Genomic DNA, 21,777 nt, shown 5'->3' with positions numbered 1-21,777 from the left:
TGATTCAATAGCAACTGGTTCGGATTTTGTTTGGTTAGAATCTTTACGGGAGCCCATCTTCAGATCTTTTCAACCCCTGAGCTGGTGGGTTCCAACAGCCCACCTTTCAGTTAGCCAAGCACTTAACCGTTGCACCTCCAATACTTAACTCTGCACGCGAGAGGGCCCTCTCCTGACGTCTCCCGTCTCCTCACTCCGCACACCTTGGCGTTGTCCTTGCTTCTAGACCCCACCCTCCCCTCTGGAGGCCCAACCCCCCCACGCCCGCCCCACACCCGGGCCGCTGAGCGGGGCCGGCAGCCATGTTCCTCGCCGTCCAGCCAGTTACTCACGGAAGCGCCCGGACGGGTGGTGAGGGGTCCGGGCCGGATGGCGCGCCTTAGAGCGGACGGTGTTCGTGCTGCTTTCCGTGCCGTGGTTTCTGAAAGGTAGGAAACTCCGGCAGGTGGGTGGAGGGACCCGCTCCCAGACTGAACAAGCCCGGCCCCTCGAAGGTGTGGAGGGAAGGCACCAGGAGGGCGGTTCCCAGTCCCAGCAGTCCGTGGTCTCCAGAGGTTGAGGAGTCCGGACGTTGGGTTAGCAGCTGGCATCGCCCCCTCCGGCGTACCCCGTCCCAGTGATCCCCAGGGGCGGACGCGGTGCGGGGCCGGGCGGACGCAGCCACTGTAAGGGCTGCGAGAGGGAGCCTCTGGCCCGGGAGACGCAGCTGGTCCGCGAAATTTCATCCCCATGGATTTGCGGGGGGGGGGGTCCAGCCGCGGGATCCAGCTGCGGAGTGCCCTCGGGCCTGGGGGCTTGAAGGGCTTGGGGAGAAAGGCCGTGTCCAGGGCTGCGCCCAGGTCCCTCCTCTGCCCGGGGCGGGTTTGCGGGCCAAGCTGGGTGATGGGCTCCTGCCCCCCCCCACCTGCTCCCTCTGCCAGGGGGGGAAACCAAGGCCCAGAGTTCGCCCGGGGGGGTGAGACTCCAGACTGAGGACGGGGCACTCGCCCCCATTCGTCGTCCCACCCCCACCAGACTCCGTAGGGTGCCAGGGACGGGGAGAGAGCGATCCCCCGCCCAAGGCCCCGCTGCCCCTTACTGTTTTGGGCGCTGTGCCTGGGAGGCTGAGGCACCCCGCGCCCGCGCCCGCGCCGGCTGGTCTACTCTCGGGGCTGGGGCGTCGGCGCGGCCCCGGCCCCACCTGGAAAGGAAGGGGTCCTGGGAATCTGTGGAGCAGCGCGGGGATCCTACTCCTTGTGGAAGCAGCAGCGACTCAGTGTCTGTTAACAGTGTGGATGCCGGGTCCCGCTCCCCCTCTGGGTGGCGGGGGTAGGGGTAGCAGGAAGGGGTCCTGAGCGCCCATGTTGTTTGTTAACTTAAACGTTTGTGCGGCGCTGTGTAGCAGTCGCTGTGGACGCGGTCTCTGGTGCTGAGGGGATTTGAGGGTTCCTCAGACTGGTGGGATTTGGAGCCTCTACCCTGGTGGCAGTGGGTTCAGTGGGTTACCCTGGTGGCGTAGTGGTTAAGTGCTAAGGCTGCTAGCCAAACGGTTGGCAGTTTGAATCCACCAGGCGCTCCTTGGAAACTCTGTGGGGCAGTTCTACTCTGTCCTATTATGAGTCAGAATTGACTCGATGGCAACAGGTGTGGTTTTTTTTTTAGGTTGGAGATTAGGTGTCTCTCGGGCTGACATTTGAAGGTCTGGAGCTGACGGTTTATGAGGGCTTGTAAGGGTTTTAAGCGCTCCGGCCATGGGCACCAACCCGATCTTCCAGCCCCTGCGGACGGACCGCCCCCCCCCCCGGGGGGGATTGGCTGCTCTGGGACCCTGAGCCCAGAGGGCGGTGAGAAGCTGACAAACGTGAGTGATGCCCTGCAGGCTCCAGTCGGCGGGGCAGCCCTGCTCACATGGTCTGAATACGGGCAGTCGGCTTCGTGCCTGGGGGGTGGTTTCCGAATGTTTCCGTGCGGGGCGACAACTCTCCCCTGGGCGGTGACCTAGTAGAGGCCTGCAGGGCATCAGGGTGTGGAGGGGCAGAGCTTGGGCAGGGAGGGCGCGGCCCTACAGGTTCCTGTACGTGACCACGGCAGGGGGGTGCGGGTCGTGAAGGCTGGGCCTGGTCGAGGACCCACTAGGTCTCGCAGAAGGAGTGGGTTAGGATAATCGTAGCATTAATGGGAGTATTGAGAGAGCGCCCTGGGGCGTTGGGTCCCTCGGGAAGAAAAGCTTCTGCTGTCGCCACTGGAGCAGTACCCGGGTCGGTCCCGGCTTAGGTCCAGGAGGTTCCCGTGCTCGGAGGGCCTGGTGGGCAGAACAGAACCGGCGGTGCGCACGCCCTCTCGCGGCCTTGCACCGAATCGCTGAGGTTCAGTGTCAGGTGATTCTAAGCCATGGTTTTGGAACTCAATAGTGAAGCAAAGCAAATAAATGATGCAGTGCCTTGATGGGACCGGTGGAGACAACAAGAAGCAAAGCACAGCTGAAACTTCAAAATTCCACTGAGTGTTAGTAGGATTTGGAGGGAGAAAATAGACGGAGAGTTGAGAGGCCCAGAGATGCAGAAGGGTTAGAGGATTAGGGTTAGGGGTTAGGGTTTGGTGTTAGGGGTTCAGGTTGGGGGGTTAGAGGTTTGGGAGTTAGGTTTAGGGGTATAGGTTTTAGGTGGCTGGGGGTTGGGGTTAGGGCTGGGGTTACTAGGCTAGGGCACAAGTGGTTTAGGGTTATGGTTAGGGTTAGAGTGAGGCTGAGGTTGATTCCCAGTCTTGTGTACCGTCTCTTCCTTCACCAGAGTTACCATATATCTGTCGTTTGGTTGGAAACCCTGATGGCATAGTGGTTAAGACCCACCAGTGCTAACCAAAGGTCTGCAGTTCGAATCCACCAGGCGCTCCTTGGAAACTCTATGGGGCAGTTCTAATCTGTCCTATAGGGTCTCTATGAGCTGGAATCGACTCGACGGCGGTGGGTTTGTTTTTTTTGGTTATTGTTTAGTTAGCTTTTCTCTACCCACTCTCCGTCTACCTGGTGAACATCAAGGATTGTTTCTGTGTGTAAATGTTTTCATGAGTTTTTATGATAGTGGTCTCTTAGTGTATATGTCGTTTTGTGATTGACTTAGTCAGCATGATGCGCTCCAGATTCATCCATGGTGTGAGATGTTTCGGAGATTCATCATTGGTCTTCATTGTCGTGTAGTGTTCCACTGTGTGTATGTACCGTAGGTTGTTTATCCATTCCTCTGTGGACGAGCACTTAGGTTGTTTCCATCTTTTTGCTACTGTGAATAATGTCACAGTGAACACGGGTGTGCATATGTCTATTCCTGTGACTGCTCATGGAAACCCTGGTGGCTAGTGGTTAAGTGCTACGGCTGCTAACAAAAAGGGTTAGGGTTGCTAGAGTTCTGGTTGTTAGGGTTTGGGGTTAGGGGTTGGGGTTAGGGTTTTGGGGTTAGGGATGTTAGGGTTAGGGTTGTTAGGGTTTGGGTTAGGGTTTTTCGGTTGGGGTTAGGTGTTAGGCTTAGGTTTAGGGTTTGAGGTTAGAGTTTGGATTTACAGGTTAGGTGTTAGGGGTTGCAGTTTGGGGTTTACAGTTTTGGGGGTTTAGGGTTTTGGGGTTTAGTCGGTAGGGTTTGGGTTAGGTTTTAGGGGTCAGGATTTAGGTTTAGGGTTGGGGTTGGTGTTGGGTTTGTTTGGGATATGTGGTTTGGGGTAAGAGGGTGGGTGTTAGAGGTTTGGGGGTTAGAGATTGAGGGAGTTAGAGGGTGAGGGGTTAGAGGGTGAGGGGGTTAGAGGTTGAGAAGATTATAGAGTGAGGGAGTGAGAAGGTGAGGGTGTGAGGGGGTGAAGGTTAGGGTTTAGGGTTAGAGGGTTTAGGCTTAGGGTTCAGAGGTTTAGGGTTGGGGGTTAGGGTTTCAGGGTTCAGAGGTTGGGGTTGGTGTTGTGGTTAGGGTTAGAGAGTTAGGGTTAGAGGGTTAGGGTTGGAGGTTTAGGGTTAGAAGATTAGGGGTATGGTTTAGAGGTTTAGGGTTAGGGGTTAGGGCTAGGGTTTAGGGGTTCAGGTTTAGGGGTGTGGGATGGGTCTGGGGTAAGGTTTTAGGGTTTAGGGTTAGAGGGTTATGTTTAGGGCTTAAGGCTTAGAGTTTAGGGTTTTAGGACTTAGGGTTTAGGGCTTAGGGCTTAGAGCCTAGGGTTTAGGACTTAAGGTTTAGGGTTTAAGGCTTAGAGTGAGGGTTAGGGCTGGGGGCAGGGGTTAGGGTTTAGGGTTTAGTGTTAGGGTATTAGGGTTAGATGGTTTAGCGTTTAAGTTTAGGGTTTAGGGGTTGGGGTTAAGGGTGTTAGTGTTTAGAGCTTTGGCATTTAGGGTGTTAGGGTTGAATGTATTAGGGCTAAGGGTGTTAGGGTTTTAAGTGTTAGGGTTTAGGGTTTAGGGTTAAGTGATAGGGTTAGGCTTAGACTCATTCTTAGGTTTAGGGCTAGGGATTTGAGGTTTAGGGTTTGGCGTTGGGTTTGGGGGTTGGGGTTAGGTTTAGGGCTAGGATTAGAGGGCTAGGGTTAGAGGGTTAGAGTTAGAGGGTTAGGGTTTCAGGTTAGCGTTAGAGGGTTAGGGTTCGAGTGTTAGGGTTAGGGTTAGGGTCGTTAAGGTTAGGGTGGTTAGGGGTTAGGTGTTAGGGTTTAGGGTTTAGGGTATAGGGGTTAGAGTTTGGGTTAGGGTTAGAGTTTAGGGCCTTGGGGGTTAGGACCTAAGGGCTTAGGGTCTTAGGGGCTTTGGGGCTTAGGACTTAGGGGCTAGAGTTAGAGGGCTAAGGCCAGAGGGCCAGGGTTATGGTTTAATTCCTGGTTGGCAATTTTTTTCCTTCAATATTTTGTATAAGTCATCCCATTGCCTTCTTGCCTCCATGATTTCTGCTGAGTAGTCCAAGTTTATTATTATTTACTCTCCTTTTTTGGTGACTTCCTTTATCCCTAGCTTCTCTTAAAATTCTCTTTATGTTTGATTTTGGCAAGTTTGATTATTATATGTCTCAGTCACTTTCTTTTGAGATCACCTTATGTGGAATTTGATGAGCATCTTTCATGATATCAGGAAAGTTTTCTGCCAACAAATCTTCAACAGTTCCCTGTGTATTTTCTGTTAGCCCTCCCTATTCTGGTACTACAATCACTCATAGTTATTTCTCTTGATAAAGTCCCACATGATTCTTTGGATTTCTTCATTTAAAATTCTTTTATCTGGTTTCTTTTCAAATATATTGGTCCCAAGAGTTTTATCTTCATTCTCAGTAATTCTGCCTTCCAGTTCTTCAATTGTGCTCTTCTTACTTTCTGTCGAGTTTTCTAATTCTGTAATTTTATTGTTAATCTTCTGAATTTCTGATTGCAGTCTCTCTATGGTTTCTTGCAGGTTATTAAATTTTTAATTATGTGCTTGAGTAACCTTTTTAATTTCTTCAGCTGCTTTATCTTTGTGTTCCTTGACTTGTTCTGTATTTTGCCTCATTTCCTTCCTGATATCTTTGAGAGTTCTGTATATTAATCTTTTGTATTCTGTATCCGGTAATTCCAGGATTGCACCTTCATCGAGAAGATTCCTTGAGTCTTAGTTCTGAGAGCTTGTTGAAGCAATCATGGGTCAGCTTTTTTTTTTTATTTTAATAATTTTTATTGTGTTTTAAGTGAAAGTTTACAAATCAAGCCAGTCTCTCACATAAAAACTTATACACAACTTGTTACATATTCCCAATTACTTTCCCCCCAATGGGACAGCCCACTCCCTCCTTCCACTCTTTCTTTCCGTGACTATTTTGCCAGTTTCTAAGCCCCTCTACCCACCCATCTCCCTTCCAGGCAGGAGATGCCAACATAGTCTCAAGTGTCCACCCAAACCAAGTAGCTCACGCCTCACCAGCATCCCTCTCCAATCCATTGTCTAGTCCAACCCATGTCTGATGAACTGGCTTTGGGGATGGTTCCCATAGTGGGTAAACGGAAGGTGTGGGGGCCATGATCACTGGGGTCCTTCCAGTCTCAGTCAGACCATTAAGTCTGGTCTTTTTATGAGAATTTTGGGTCTGCATCCCATTGTTCTGCTCCCTCAAGGGATCTCTGTTATGTTCCCCGTCAGGGCAGTCGTTGGTTGTGGCCCAGCACTGTCTAGTTCTTCTGATCTCAGGATGATGTAGTCTCTAGTTCATGTAGTCCTTTCTGTCTCTTGGGCTCGTTATTATCTTATGTTCTTGGTGTTCTCCATTCTCCCTTGATCCAGGTGGGTTGAGAATCATTGATGCATCTGAGATGGCTGCTTGCTAGATCCCAGATGCCACTTTTCAAAGTGGGATGCAGAATGTTTTCTTAATAGATTTTATTATGCCAGTTGACTTAGATGTCCCCTAAAACCATGGTCCCCAAACCCCTGCCCCTGCTTTGCTGACCTTCGAAGCATTCAGTTTATTCAGGAAACTTCTTTACTTTGGTTTAGTCCAGTTGTGCTGATCTCCACTGTGTTGAGTGTTGTTCTTCCATTCACCGAAAGTAGTTCTTGTCTATCTCTTTAGTAAATACCCCTCTCCTACCCTCCCTCCCTCCCCCCCTCATAACAACAAAGGAATATGTTCTTCTCAGTTTAAACTATTTCTCAAGATCTTATAATAGTGGTCTTATACAATATTTGACCTTTTGCTACTAATTTCACTCAGCATAATGCCTTCCAGGTTTCTCCATGTTATGAAGTGTTTCACAGATTCGTCACTGTTCTTTGTTGATGTGCAGTATTCCATTGTGTGAATATACCATAATTTATTTATCCATTCATCCATTGATGGGCACCTTGGTTGGTTCCATCTTTTTGCTATTGTAAACAGTGCTGCAGTAAACGTGGAAGTGCATATATCTATTTGTGTAAAGGCTCTTATTTCTCTAGGATATATTCCGAGGAGTGGGATTGCTGGGTTGTATGGTAGTTCTATTTCTAGCTTTTTAAGGAAGCACCAAATTGATTTCCAATGTGGTTGTATACCATTTTACATTCCCACCAGCAGAGTATAAGTGTTCCAGTCTCTCCACAGCCTCTCCAACATTTATTTGTTTTGTGTGTTTTGGATTAATGCCAGCCTTGTTGGAGTGAGATGGAATCTCATTGTAGTTTTGATTTGCATTTCTCTAATGGCTAATGATCGAGAGCATTTCCTTATGTATCTGTTAGCTGCCTGAATGTCTTCTTTAGTGAAGTGTCTGTTCATATCCTTTGCCCATTTTTTAATTGGGGTGTTTGTCTTTTTGTGGTTGAGTTTTAGCAGAGTCATGTAGGTTTTAGAGATCAGGCACTGGGTGGAGATGTCTTAGCTGAAAACTTTTTCCCAGTCTGTAGGTGGTCTTTTTACTCTTTTGGTGAAGTCTTTAGATGAGCATAGGTGTTTGATTTTTAGGAGCTCCCAGTTATCTGGTTTCTCTTCGTCATTTTTAGTAATGTTTTGTATTCTGTTTATGCCATGTATTAGGTCTCCTAATGTTGTCCCTATTTTTTCTTCCATGATCTTTATCGTTTTAGATTTTATGTTTAGGTCTTTGATCCATTTGGAGTTAGTTTTTGTGCATGGTGTGTGGTAGGGGTCCTGTTTCATTTTTTGGAGGTGGCTATACAGTTACGCCAGCACCTTTTGTTAAAAAGACTATCTTCTCCCCAGTTAACTGACACTGGGCCTTTGGCAAATATCAGCTGCTCATATGTGGATGGATTTATATCTGGATTCTCAATTCTGTTCCATTGGTCTATGTGTCTGTTGCTGTACCAGTACCAGGCTGTTTTGACTACTGTGACAGTATAATTTGTTCTAATATCAGGCAGAGTGAGTCCTCCCACTTTGTTCTTTTTTAGTAATGCTTTACTTATCCGCAACTTCTTTCCCTTCCATATGAAGTTGGTGATTTGTTTCTCCATCTTTTTAAAAAATGTCATTGGAATTTGGATCGGAAGTGCTTTTGATAGAATGGACAATTTTACAATGTTGTCTTCCTATCCATGAGCAAGATATGTTTTTCCAATTACGTAGGTCCCTTTTGTTCTTTTTGCAGTAGTACCTTGTAGTTTTCTTGGTATAGCACTTTTACATTTTTGGTAAGGTTTATTCCTAAGTATTTTATCTTCTTGGGGGCTGCTGTGAATGGTATTCATTTGATGATTTCCTCTTCAATGTTCTTTTTGTTGATATAGAGGAATCCAACTGATTTTGTGTGTTTGTATTGTAATCTGAAACTTTGCTGAACCCTTCTATTAGTTTTCTTGAGGATTCCTCAGGGTTTTCTGTGTATAAGATAATGTCTTTGGAAATAGAGATAATTTTATTTCTTCCTTACCAATCTGGATGCCCTTTATTTCTTTGTCTAGCCCAGTTGCTCTGGCTAGGACCTCTAGCACAATGCTGAATAAGAGCGGTGATAAAGGGGATCCTTGTCAGTTTCTTGTTCTCAAGGAAAATGCTTTCAAGCTCTCTCCATTTAGGATGATGCTGGGTATTGGCTTTGTATCAATACCCTTTATTATGTTGAGGAATTTTCCTTCTATTCCTATTTCGCTGAGAGTTTTTATCATGAGTGGGTGTTGGACTTTGTCAAATGCCTTTTCTGTATCAATTGATAAAATTATGTGGTTCTTGTCCTTTTTTTATGTGGTGGATTACATTAATTGTTTTTCTAATATTGAACCAACCTTGCATAACTGGTATAAATCCTACTTGGTTATGGTGGATTATTTTTTTGATATGTTGTTGAATTCTACTGGCTCGAATTTTGTTGAGGATTTTTGCATCTATGTTCATGAGGGATATAGGTCTGTAATTTTCTTTTTTTGTGTTGTCTTTAGCTGGTTTTGGTATCAGGGTTATGCTGGCTTCATAGAAGGAGTTAGGTAGTATTCCGTCCTTTTCTATGCTTTGAAATACCTTCAGTAGTAGTGGTAAGTCTTCCCTGAAAGTTTGGTAGAACTTTGCAGTGAAGCCGTCAGGGCCAGGGCTTTTTTTTGTTGGGAGTGTTTTGATTACCTTTTCAATCTCTTTTTTTGTTATGGGTCTATTTAGTTGTTGTACTTCAGTTTGTGTTAGTTTAGGTAGGTAGTGTGTTTCTAGGAATTCATCCATTTTTTCTAAGTTTTCAAATTTGTTAGAATACAATTTTTTGTAGTAATCTGATATGATTGTTTTAATTTCAGTTGGATCTGTTGTGATATGGCCCATCCCATTTCTTATTCGGATTATTGGTTTCTTTTCCTGTATTTCTTTAGTCAGTCTGGCCAATGGTTTATCAATTTTGTTAATTTTTTCAAAGAAGCAGTTTTTGGCCTTGTTAACTCTTTCAATTGTTTTTCTATTCTCTAATTCATTTAATTTTGCTGTAGTTTTTATTTTTTCTTTCTTTTGGTGCCTGACAGTTCCTTTTGTTGCTCTCTTTCTGTTTGTTCAAGTTGTAGGGACAGTTCTTTCATTTTGGCTCTTCTTTAATATGTGTGCCTTTATTGATACAAATTGACCTCTGAGCACTGCTTTCACCATGTCCCAAAGGTTTTCATAGGAAGTGTTTTCAGTCTTGTTGAATTCTGTGAATTTCTTTATTCCCTCCTTAAGGTCTTCCATAACCCAGTCTTTTTTGAGCAGGGTATTGTGCAGTTTCCAAGCATTTGATTTCTTTTCCCTGGTTTTTCTGTTATTGATTTTTACTTTTATGGTCTTTTGTTCAGAGAAGATGTTTTGTAATATTTCAGTGTTTTGGGTTCTGCAAAGGCTTGTTTTATGACCTAATATGTGATCTATTCTAGAGAATGTTTCATGTGCACTAGAAAAGAAATTATAGTTTGCAGCTGTTGGGTGGAGTGTTCTGTATAAGTCTATGAAGTGAAGTTGTTTAATTGTAGCAATTAGATCTTCCATGTCTGTATTGAGCTTCTTACTGCATTTCCTATCCTTCACTGAGAGTGTTGTGTTGAAGTCTCCTGCTATAATTGTGGAGGTGTCTATCTCACTTTTTAATTCTGTTAACATTTGTTTTATGAATGTTGTGGCCCTATCATTGGGTGCATAAATATTTAATACGGTTATATGTACCTGGTAAATTGTCCCTTTAATCTTTATGTAGTGTCCTTCTTTATCCTTTGTGGTGGATTTAATTTTAAAGTCTATTTTGTTGGAAATTAATATTGCCTCTCCTGCTCTTTTTTGATTGTTGTTTGCTTGATATATTTTTATCCATCCTTTCAGTTTTGGTTTATTTGTGTCTCTTAACTCTAAAGCGTGTCTCTTTTAGGAAGCATACAGACTGATCGTGTTTTTTTATCCAGTCTGCAACTTTCTGTCTCTTTATTGGTGAATTTAGTCCATTTACATTAAGTGTAATTATAGATAAGTATGAGTTTAGTGCTGTCATTTTGATGCCTGTTTTTGACAATTTCATTTTCCATTTACTTTTTTGTGCTGAGTTTTTCTTTGTAGAATGTGTGTTCCTCCTTTTTATAGTAGTTGAATTTATTTTGGTGAGTCGTTATGTTTATCTTGGTTTTTATTTTGAAGTATGGAATTGTTAGACCTTGTTGTGGTTACCTTAATATTTACCCTGGTTTGAGTAAGTAAAAACCTAAGTTGTTTCGCCCTGTATCGCCTTGGTTTCCTCTCCATATGTAATTTCTAAGCCTCCTGTATTTAGTCCCTCTTTTTTCACTATCGTAATCTTTTACATAATCACATCAATGATTCCCTCTTTTGAGCATTTTTTTTAATTAATCTTATTTTGTTTTTGTGATTTCCCTATCTGTGTTGATATCAGGATGTTTTGTTCTGTGACCTTGTGTTGTGTTGGTATCTGATATTATTGATTTTCTGACCAAAGAATTTCCTTCAGTAATTCTTGCAGTTTTGGTTTGGTTTTTGCAAATTCTCTAAGCTTGTGTTTATCTGTAAATATCTTAATTTCACCTTCATGTTTTAGAATTTTGCTGGATATATGATTGTTCGCTGACAGTTTTTCCTCTTTCAGTGCTCTATATATGTTATCCCATTGTCTTCTTGCCTGCATGGTTTCTGCCGAGTAGTGCAAACTTATTGATTCTCCTTTGTAGGTAACTTTTCGTTTATCCTCGGGTGCTTTTGAAATTTCTCTTTATCTTTGGTTTTGGCAGGTTTGATAATATGTCTTGGTGATTTTCTTTTGGGATCTATTTTGTATGAGGTTCGATGAGCATCTTGGGTAGATATCTTTTCATCTTTCACAATGCCAGGGAATTTTTCTCCCATCAGATCTTCCACTGTTCTCTCTGTATTTTCTGTTATCCCTCCCTGTTCTGGAACTCCAATCACACGCAAATTATTCTTGATAGAGTCCCCCATGATTCTTAGGGTTTCTTCATAGTTTTAAATTCTATTTGATTTTTCTTCAACTATATTTGTGTCAATTGCCTTATCCTCCAGCTCCCCCACTCTGCGTTCCAGTTCCTCTATTCTGCTCCTCTGACTTCCTATTGAGTTGTCTGATTCTGTGACTTTATTGTAATCTTTTGGATTTCTGAATGCTGTCTCTCTATGGATTCTTACAGCTTATTAATTTTTTCACTATGTTGTTGAATAATCTTTTGGATATCTTCAACTACTTTATCCGCGTATTCCTTGGTGTTTTCTGTAGATTGCCTTATTTCATTTGTGAGGTCATTCCTGATGTCTTGAAGCATTCTGTATACAATTTGTTTATATTCTACATTTGGCAATTCTAGGAATGTATCTACATCTGGGAATGATTTTGATTCTTTGATTTGGGGGTTTGTAGAAGCAATAATGGTCTGCTTCTTCATGTGATTTGATGTTGACTGCTGTCTCTGATCCATCTATAAGATATTGTAATATTTTCTTTTATATTTGCTCACTGAGTCTTATCTTCTTATTTTGTTTTGTTACAATACACCCAGACGGGCTACTAGATTGTGGTATCGTGATTGATGTAGCTTTTGAATCACTTACGTCCTATTACCAGCTTGCCTGAGCTGTTACCAGGTATATAAGTGTATGAGTCCATTCACTATTCTTGAATAGAATCAGCTCAGGTGTCGTGATAGCTGGTCACCTAGTGTGTGGTGTAGGCTCTCACCTATTATCTTAGAGGAGTAGTGGTGATGGTTTATGCACCAGTTTCTATGAGTGGCATGGGGTCACATTTCGAGGAGGGCAGGATGCTGACAGCCTTCCTTCAAGTGTCAGTGAGGTAGGTGTGGCTCTATTCTCTAGAGCACTCTGGTGGGTGGGCTTTGCAGCTGTATCTTAGGCACCCAATGCTTGGGTAGGCGTCACTATTCTCAGACCCCTCTAGCAGGTGGCTAGGTGGTGTGGGTGGAGTCTCAGCCCTCAGTTCGCTGGTGTGGATCAGCGAGGGCTCTGTTTAATAGGTAGAGAGGTATCTGACCTCCAAAACTTGCCTTTCCACTGCTGAGCTAAAACAATTATGGTCAGATCTCTATCAGAATTGCCTTTACATTGTAATAGCCACCTAGTTACCTGTAGGGTGAAAGCCAAAGACTATGGGTCTGTTAATACCTGGATGGAGCTGATTCTGTACTGTTATTTCAGTTTAGGGAAGTCAGGGAAGGATTTTTTCTTTGATTGTTAAATGCTGCTTTTCTCAGGCCAGGAGAATGGGTTAGAAAAGAAAGAAGAAAAAAAATCCAGCAGTGCACTTCACTGTCTGGCACAGAGAATTCCAATGTTAATGAAGCTGGCTGGGGCAATGAGGGGTGGAATCAGATATATAGAAGAGAGTAGCCTGGCAAAATATAGAAAGTTACTTATGTTGTTTGGTGAGGACTGTTTTTTCTGAGATTCCAGAGCATTGTGTCGCTCGTGTGTGCTGGCTGGATCCCTGCTGAGACTGTCCCAGAGGGTTAGGGCTGCATCCATGCTCACACCATCTCAGGAAGCCACAATCGGCTCCCCCACACTTAGTCCAAAGCCCAGCACCAGGGTTTCCTTTCTGGGATGCTGCACTCCAGGCTCCAAAACCAGTCGCTGCTTCCCTATAGTTTTTCGTTTCCCTGTCAGCTGCGTCTGTTTGGAGCCTGCGTGTGCTGCCTGGGTCCCCTCTGAGGTTGGTCCTGAGGGTTAGGCCTATATCTCTTCTTCCCTGTCTCAGTAAGCCACAATCAGCCCCACCACTCTGACATGAGGAAACCGCGAGGGCTCAAGGCTGCGGCGTGGGACACTGGCTCTGGAAGCGGTCCCTGCTGCAGCGTGGCTTTTCACTCCCCCGTCACTCAGGTCAGCTCCTTAGTTCTGTGTTTGATGGTCAGGGTTTGTAGATTGTCCTTTATGTAATCAGTTCACTTGTTTTTTCGAGTCTTTGTTTCAAGAGGGATAAGCGGAATCTTCTACCTAGTCAGCCATCTTGGTCCTGCCCCCGTGTCTGCCTCTTTATGTGATTTGATGTTGACTGTTGTCTCTGAGCAATCTATAAGTTATTGTACTAGTTTATTTTATGCTTGCTTTTTATATCCTAGCTTCTTGCTTTGTTTAGTTTTGGTATACCCAAATAAGCTGCTTGAGTGGGCTAGGTTGATTATTTTCACCTTTGAAGCTCTAATGTACTATCACCAGATGGCTAGCACTGTTACCAGGTATATGAGCCTAGGAGTTCATTTAGTTTTCTTGTATGGATTCAACTCAGGTGCCCAGGTAGTTGGTCATAAAGTGTAAGGTACAGGCTCTGTCCTGCAGTCTTAGAGGGGCAGGGGTTATTGGTGTAGGCAGAAGTATCTGGCTGCAGTAGGGGGTCAGACTCTGATCAAGGCAGGGGTCTGACAGCTGTCCTCTGAGTGTCTGTGAGGAAAGCGCATCCCTGTTCTGTAGAGCACACGGGTGGGTTCTGCAGAAGGGCGATGGGTACCCAATGCTTTTGGTTGTAAGTTCTGGGCGGTACTACTTATCCTTGGAACCCTGTCACAGGTGGCTAGGTATTGTGGGTGGGGCCACCAGTCCTTAGGCCCCTGATGTGGGGAGGTGAAGACCCTGTTTAATAGGCAAAGCGGTATCAAACATCAAACACCCATCTTTCCACCGTTCAGCTGAAACAGTTGCAGTCTGGCAACAAGGGCCTATTCTCCTGAAATGGGCCCACACAGGTCCATGCTGGGGTGAAAGGTATTCAAAGCCCATGGACTGTTTGTTCCTGAACAAGAGCTGCTTCTGTCCTGAGCTCCCCAGCTTAATTGAGCTGGCAGATTATCTTTCCCCCAGTTGTGAACTTATACCTTCTTCAAGGATGGAAAAATGGCTCAGAGCGCTACCAGGGCCTATCTCAGGCCCAGGGAAGTTGACAGCCACTGAAGCCAGCTTGGGGGCTGGGGGCGTGGTAAAATAAACACAAGTAATTAGCTTTTGCTGAGAGTGCCGTTCTTCTCTTGTTCTGGAGGTGTGAGTAGTCTGTGCAACTTGCTGTCTTTCCCTGAGCTAAGCGCCTCTGGAACGCCACTGCCAGCCCCACTGCAGTCGCTCCAGGGAACGGTGCCTGAGGCTTCCTGGCTATTCAGGTTCAGTAACTCCTCTCTGCTTCTGAATAGTCTCTCCCTCCCTCCGCCGCTGAGTCCGTTTTCTAACTTTACCTTTGATGTTCAGGGCTCCTAGCTTGTCATAAATATAATCGCTTCACTTGTTTTTTCTGGTCTTTTTTGTAAGAGGGATCACTGGTGGCGTCTCAATACTCAAAACTTCATCATTTCTTCCTTTCACTTTAGCTACTCGACATTCAAGAGCAACGTTCAGAGTCACTTCCGACATCCGTTTTGGTCTTTTCTTTCTTTCCTGTCTTTTAAAGGATCTCTTGCTTTCTTCATGTGTGATGTCCTTGATGTCATTCCACAACTCGTCTGGTCTTCAGTCATTAGTGTTCAACACGTAAAATGTGTTCTTGAGGTGGTCTCTAAATACAGGTGAGATATACTCAAGGTCATATTTTGGCCCCTTTTGACTTATTCTAATTTTCTTCAGTTTCAACTTGAACTCCCATGTGAGCAATTGACAGTCTGTTTCACAATCGATCCCTGGCCTTGTTCTGACTGATGATATGAGTTTTCCCATCTTCTCTTTCCACAGATGTAGTCAGTTTGATTCCTGTGTATTCCATCTGGTAAAGTCCACGTGTATAGCTGCCGTTTATGTTGGTGAAAAAAAATATTTGCAGTGGATGAGTCACTGGTCTTGCAAAATTCTTTCATGAGATTTCTGGCGTCATTTATTTCAGCGATGCTGTATTTTCCAACTACTTTTCCTTCTTTGTTTCCAACTTTAACATTCTAATGACCAGTAATTATCAATGCATCTTGATTGCATGTTTGATCAATTTCAGGCTGCAGAAGTTGTTTAAAATCTTCAATTTCTTTGTCTTTGGCATTAGTGGTTGGTGCATAAATTTGAATAGTCATATAAACTGGTCTTCCTTGTAAGTGTATGGATTTTAGCCTATCAGTGACAACATTGTACTTCAGGCTAGATCTTGAAATGTTCTCTTTGATGATATGTAACGTCATTCTTTTGACTCTGGTGGAATATCCATGTTTGTAAGACTGCTCACAGACTGTTTGACCAGAGAGTTTTCTGGTACTGCAACATCTACCACTAATCTCTGTGATCCCTGTGAATTGGCAAAATAAGAATAGTGCTATAGATTTCTTCCAAATACAGAAAACATAAGTATGAAAATGTTCTTGCTGTTGATTATATTCTTTACCAATCTGTTTGTATGGGATTTTTGGTACTTCACTTGAAAAATGAGTCCAAGGTACTGTGATGTGATTGTTTACTTTGTGTGGCCTTTCTAGCCATGGTCTTATAACATCCACCCTGGTGCTTGGGCAGGACTGTGTGATAGGGTAATTGTGGCTCACCAAGGGGATTGTTTATTTTCCCTTCAAAGAGAACCAGTTCCAGAGCAAAGAGGAGGATTCAACTCCCATCAAGGAAGAACAGCCAAGAGCCAAGCGTATATTATGGACCTGAGATCCCTGCACTGAGAAGCTCCTAGAAGCAGGAGACTGAGATAGAGAGAGGAAGCTGTAACCCTGAAGATGGTAAGATGCCATGGCAGGAGAGACCGAGCAACAGGGACCTGGCTATAGGAGATGATGGCCCATGGAGAAGGAAAGCTGAGTGCCTTTGGAGAGAGGCCGGCCCAAGGCCAGGCAGAGGCACGCCTATGAGCACAGGAGGGAAGAGGCTGTCCTGATAGAAGAACTGTATTCTGAGTGTCGTTGAGCCTGAGTTATAACTGTTACTTCCCTAATAAACCCCATAATCGTGAATATGGACTATGAGTTCTGTGTGGCCATTGCAATGAGTTATTGAACCCGGCAGAGAAGTAGGGAGTGCTGTGTGAGGGACAGTTGGTGTCAGAGTTAGTGAAGATGGTGGAGAGAGGATAGTTTTTCACCAATGCCTTCAATGCAGCTTCGATTTCTTCCTTTTATACCATCAGTTCTTGATCTTATGCTACCTCTTGAAATGGTTGAAAATTATCCAGTTCTACTGCAGTGGCTGTATTAATATCAGACAAATTATACTTCAGAAAAAGGAGTATTATTGGGAATAAGTAGGGACATAACATAATAAAGGTTCAATTCTCCAAAAAGATAAAACACTCCTAAATGTGTACATGTCTAACAACAGCGCTCCAAAATACAAAAACTAATAAATCTGAAAGGGGAAATGGACAAATACGCATTTATAACTGGTATCAGTACTTTTCTATCAATAATTAATAGAGCCCTGCTAGTTGAAGTCCAGAGCATCTGTATGAACCACTCATGGATGTCTATGTGTGTGTATGTGTGTATGTATGTATATAGTATAAAGAGAAGTAACACAGAAATAAACATAGATACATGTTGTAGTCCTTGGGAGGTACAAACGGTTAATGCATTCAGCTGCTAACCAAAATGTTGGAGGTTTGAGTCCACCCAGAGGCACTTTGGAAGAAAGGCTTGGTGATCTACTTTTGAAAAATTAGCCATTGAACTGACACACTTGTGTGTCAGTACTACTCTGACACACATGAGGGGAGGGGTCACCACGAGTCAGATCAGCTTGATAGCAATCGAATGATTTTTTTATGCATTCTGCCAATGTTTGTCTTTTAATTGGTATCTTAGGCTGGGTTCTCTAGAGAAACAAAACCAGTGAGGTGTATATATATATATTTATATATAAATAGCTTTATATCAAGAAAATGGCTCACGAGGCTGTAGAGGCTGGTAAGTCTCAAGTCCATGGGTCAGGCTTGTGGCTTCTCCTGACTCACATAGATGCAGGGACTGCAGAACTCAAGATCTGCAGGTCATACAACAGGTCTGTGGCTCACAGGCTGCAAAGGCTGACAGATCTCAAGATCGGCAGGTAAGCTGGCAGGCCGCAGCTCACAGACTGCGGAGGCTGGTGAATCCCAAAATTGGAAGGTAAGCTGAGAGTTCAAGTCCCAAAAACTTGAGATCAGATGAAGAGGAGCCAGCTGCAGGATTCCGAGTTAGCAAAAGCTCAAGAGCCTTGCCAGAAAGTCCACCTATATTGGATGCATTCCACACCCCCGAGGAAACTCCCTTAGATCTGATTGGCTACTCACAGCAGATCCCATCATGGAGGTAATCACATTATATCACATCTCATCATGGAAATGATTGCATCGTTATACGACTGCTAAACTACATCATAACTGCCAAAGCACTGAGAATCATGGTCCAACAAAGTTGACACACAACTTTAATGATCCCAATTGTGAATTTAATCTATTTAAATTTAAAGCGATTAATGATAAGGAAGGACTTATGTCTTCTACTTTGTAGTAGGTCATATACATATTTTGTTTCTCATTTTCTTCACTACCGTCCACTTTTGTGTTTGACTGATTTTTTTCAAGTGTACAATTTTGATCCTCTCCTTATTTCCTTTCCTTATGTTTTTTAACTTCTTAGTGGTGACCATGAGGATTACAATTAATATCTTATGTTCATAACAATCTTCTTTTAGTTAATACAAATTTAGCTTCAACAGTATACAACATTCTGCTTTTATTCAGCTCAGTTACCTCCCCTACTTACGTTGCTGTTACAAAAATTGCATCTTTATACATTGTGTGTCCATTAAGAGAGATGTGTAAGTATTTTTATGCATTTGTGCTTTAAATCATATATGAAAAAAAGAGAGGCGTGATATAAAAATATTACCGACTTTGTTTTATCTAAGTAGTTACCTTTACGGAGTCTTCGTTTCTTTTTATGGCTTCAAGTTACTGTCTAGTGTCCTTCCGTGCCAGCCAGGATGATTCCCTGTAGCATTTCTCATAAGGCAGTTCTGCTGCTAACATACTCCCTCAGGTTTTGTGTATCTGGGCATGTCTTAATTTCACCTTCATTTTTGAAAGATAGTTTTGCTAGATATTGACATCTTGGTTCATAGTTTTGTTTCTGTATTTTTTTTCCAGTACCTTACATACATCATTCGACTATTTTCTTGTCTCAATGGTTTCTGATGAAAAATCAACAGTTAAACTTGTTGAGACTCTCTTGTACATTAGGGGTCACTTATCTGTTGCTGCTTTCAAGTTTCTGTCTTCGTCTTTTGACATTTTGATTATGTCTGTCTGTGGATATCTATGTATTTACTGTCCTTTGAGTTTATTGAGCTTCTTGGATATCTAGATGACATTTGGGAAACTTCCAGTCATTACGTTTTTAAATATTCTTTCTGTCCTTTCATCTTTCTTTCCTTTCTGGGACTCCCTTAATGAGTATATTGGTATGCTTGATGTTGTCCCGCAGGTCCCTTAGGCTCTATTCATTTTCTTCATTCTTTTTCCTTTATGCTCCTCAGTTAGAATAATTTCAGTTGTGCTTTTTCAAGTTTACATTTTCCTGCTTTCTTGCTCAAATCTGCTGTTGAGCTCCTCTAATGAAATTTTTTTTTTTTTAATTTTTATTAAGCTTCAAGTGAACATTTACCATTTCAATCAGTCTGTCACATGTAGGTTTACATACATCTTACTCCCTTCTCCCACTTGCTCTCCCCCTATTGAGTCAGCCCTTACAGTCTCTCGTTTCGTGCCAATTTTACCTTCTTCCCTCTCTCTCTATCTTCCCATCCCCCCTCCAGTCAAGAGTTGCCAACACACTCTCCTGTGTCCACCTGATTTAATTAGCTCACTCTTCATCAGTATCTCTCTCCCCCCCACTGACCAGTCCTTTTCATGCCTGATGATTTGTCTTCGGGGATGGTTCCTGTCCTGTGCCATCAGAAGTTCTGGGGAGCATTGTCTCTGGGATTCCTCTAGTCGCAATCATACCATTAGGTGTGGTCTTTTAATGAGAATTTGGGGTCTGCATCCCATTGGTCTCCTGCTCCCTCAGGAGTTGTCTGTTGTGTTCCCTGACAGGGCAGACATCGATTGTGGCCGGGCACCAACTAGTTCTTCTGGTCTCAGGATATTGTTGGTCTCTGGTTCAAGTGGCCCTTTCTGTCTCTTGGGTTCTTAGTTGTCGTGTGACCTTGGTGTTCTTCCTTTGCCTTTGCTCCCGGTGGGTTGAGACCAATTAATGTATTTTAGATGGCTGCTTGTTGGCATTTAGGACCCCAGGTGCCACAATTCAAAGTGGGATGCAGAGTGTTTTCATAATAGAATTGTTTTGCCCATTGATTTAGAAGTCCTCTCAAACCAAGTTCCCCAGACCCCAGCCCCTGCTTCGCTATCCTTTGAAGCTTTCATTTTCTCTCGAAAACCTCTTTACTTTTAATCCTGTCCAATTAGGCTGACCTTCCATGTTTTGAGTGTTGTCTTTCCCTTCACCCAAAGCAGTTCCCATCTACAGATTGATCAATAAAAAGCCCTCTCCCTCCCTCCCTCCCTCCCTCCCTCCCCCCTTTGTAACCACAAAAGTATGTGTTCTTTTCCGTTTTTTCTATTTCTCAAGATCTTATAATAGTGGTCTTATACAATATTTGTCCTTTTGCAACTGACTCATTTCGCTCAGCATAATGCCTTCCAGATTCCTCCATGTTATGAAGTGTTTCAGAGATTTGTCACTGTTCTTTATCGATGCGTAATATTCCATTGTGTGAATATACCACAATTTATTTACCCATTCGTCTGTTGATGGACATCTTGTTTGCTTCCAGCTTTTTGCTATTGTAAACAGAGCTGCAATAAACATGGGTGTGCATATATCTGTTTGTGTGAAGGGTCTTGTATTTTTAGGGTATATTCCGAGGAGTGGGATTTCTGGGTTGTATGGTAGTTCTATTTCTAACTGTTTAAGATAACGCCAGATGGATTTCCAAAGTGGTTGTACCATTTTACAACCCCACCAGCAGTGTATGAGAGTTCCAGTCTCTCCGCAGCCTCTCCAACATTTATTATTTTGTGTTTTTTGAATTAATGCCAGTCTAGTTGGTGTCAGATGGAATCTCATCGTAGTTTTAATTTGCATTTCTCTAATGACTAATGATCGAGAGCATTTTCTCATGTATCTGTTGGCTGCCTGAATCTCTAATGAAATTTTTATTTCAGCTATTCAACTTTTCAGCTCTATAATTTCTATGTGGTTCTTTTGTATAATATTTCTTTATTAATGTTTTCTACTTCTTCATACATTCTTCTCTTGGTTTCCTTTTTTTGTGTGTGTGTCTATGGTTTGTTTAGCTCTTTGAGGAAATTTAAGACAATTGGTTTAAAATCTTTGTCTAGTAATCCCAATATCTGTGTTTCCTTAGGGATGCTTTCTGTTCATTTCTCTTCTTTCTTTCTTCTTAACAAATGAACCATCCTTTTCTTTTTTCTTTTTATGACTTAGAATAGTGTGTTGCAAACTGGATATCTTAAATATTATAATGTAACTCTGGAAATCAGATTCCCTCCTGTCATTACGGTTTGCTTTTTTTTTTTTTTTAATTGTTGAGGGCCAGTCATCCATTTGCTTAGTGATGTTTCCAAACTATTTCTGCAAAGATTGTATGTCTTCTCATGTGTGGACACTGAAGTTCTGTTCTGTTATCTCAGCAGTCAGTTCATGACATGACAGTGCTTTCTTTAAATGCTTGTAGCCAAAAAGAAAAAGTAACATTATCCCAGTCTTTGCAGATTGGCTCTGAACTGGTGCGTTCTTTCAATGCTAAGCAAGAGTGCCTAAAACTCTGCCCTAGCCTTCACTTCCTGCCCCCATGGAGCCCAAAGATCAACCAGAGGTGCAAGCCTAAAGCTTTGTCAGGATCTTTATGAGCATGTCTTCATCCTTAGGCAAGAACATTGCACTTCAGATTCCTCAGTATATATGGTAGCCCTTCAAAGCCCTTAAACCACCAACCATTGTCCTCTCAGCCCTTTATCCAAGCTTTTGGATGTCTCTGCTGTTTTCTCTGTCCTTCATCCTTTGACCCTGGAGGTAGGACCAATTCTTTTTAGCTTCGTACTTCTGAGTTTCCATCACATCATACATTTTTTCTTGTGTGCTGTTGAGTCAATTCTGACTCATAGTGAATATAGGATGGAGTAGAACTTCTCCAAAGGTTTCTAAGGCTGTAATCTTTATGGAAGGGAACGGTCATATCTTTCTCCTGTGGAGTAGTTGGTGGATCAAATCAAAAGGTTTAACAGCTGAGTGCTTAACCACTGCACTACTGGGGCTCCTTTTGACATCATGCATCATAATAGATTTTTAACACACCCCTCAGAAACATAGAAGTCCATAAATTATCAAGGATACAGAAGATTTAACATGTAAAAAAAATACCAAATTGATATATGTGT

At 43.2% G+C, this 21,777-nt stretch overlaps 1 long non-coding RNA gene across 1 annotated transcript; it reads left to right on the top strand.

Annotated features, from left to right (window-relative positions):
- Nucleotides 1-342: 342 nt before the first annotated feature.
- LOC135229343 (uncharacterized) lies at nucleotides 343-19,866 on the top strand. The gene is made up of 3 exons (XR_010320121.1): nucleotides 343-428; nucleotides 1,642-1,840; nucleotides 15,907-19,866. It is a non-coding gene; the product is annotated as an uncharacterized LOC135229343 (long non-coding RNA).
- Nucleotides 19,867-21,777: the final 1,911 nt, after the last annotated feature.

Source organism: Loxodonta africana, unplaced genomic scaffold (genome assembly GCF_030014295.1).
Source record: "Loxodonta africana isolate mLoxAfr1 unplaced genomic scaffold, mLoxAfr1.hap2 scaffold_268, whole genome shotgun sequence".
NCBI classification, from domain to species: domain Eukaryota; kingdom Metazoa; phylum Chordata; class Mammalia; order Proboscidea; family Elephantidae; genus Loxodonta; species Loxodonta africana.
This window is presented reverse-complemented; position numbering and strand designations above follow the sequence as displayed.